The sequence below is a fragment of the Wasmannia auropunctata genome, unplaced genomic scaffold, assembly GCF_000956235.1.
Source record: "Wasmannia auropunctata unplaced genomic scaffold, wasmannia.A_1.0 LD336048.1, whole genome shotgun sequence".
NCBI lineage: Eukaryota > Metazoa > Arthropoda > Insecta > Hymenoptera > Formicidae > Wasmannia > Wasmannia auropunctata.
This window is the reverse complement of record NW_012026842.1, coordinates 169763-170281: the sequence shown is the minus strand read 5'-3', so window position 1 is coordinate 170281 and position 519 is coordinate 169763. Positions and strand designations below refer to the sequence as shown.

General features: G+C 44.7%; 1 protein-coding gene across 1 annotated transcript in view; it reads right to left on the bottom strand.

The window, feature by feature from the left end:
* Positions 1 to 519, bottom strand: part of LOC105451675 (esterase FE4-like) — a 4402-nt gene that overhangs the window by 1739 nt on the left and 2144 nt on the right. The window lies entirely within an intron of this gene.

The window sequence follows — 519 nt, the reverse complement described above, 5'->3', positions numbered from 1 at the left end:
TTTGCATAGACACGCTTGGCTATCTGGGATTCGCAAAAAATATCGCGCCTTGAAAACTGGTAGAATGGAAGAAGATATCGCGCTGGAGAGACACTTTAGGCCCATCATCGAGCCTCTAAAACGAATTGCTGAAAATAAAGCCGACGATGACTGGTCGAGAACGAATCGTTCTTTTCGGGAGTAGACGAAGGATATATGAAACCAACACCCAAACGGAACAAATCAAGCGCCTCGTTAGACAATTCTATACTAGCTTCCACTCCAGTTAAATCAATGCTGAAACGTAATAACCTGTGCTAAATACTCGATGATGCTGATATTTGTAGCTCGGTGTTTCCGGATCTCTCTCCATTTTTTCCAGGATACATTCCAGGTCGGCGTACACAACAAACGAGACACGTTCTTTTCTGCTGTAGTTGTTAAAACTCAGCCACTTGTCGTCTTCGCTCGATAACCTGATCGCGCATTCATTCATCTCCCCGCAGTCTATGGTGTGGACCTCTAACTTTTCGCTCGAAC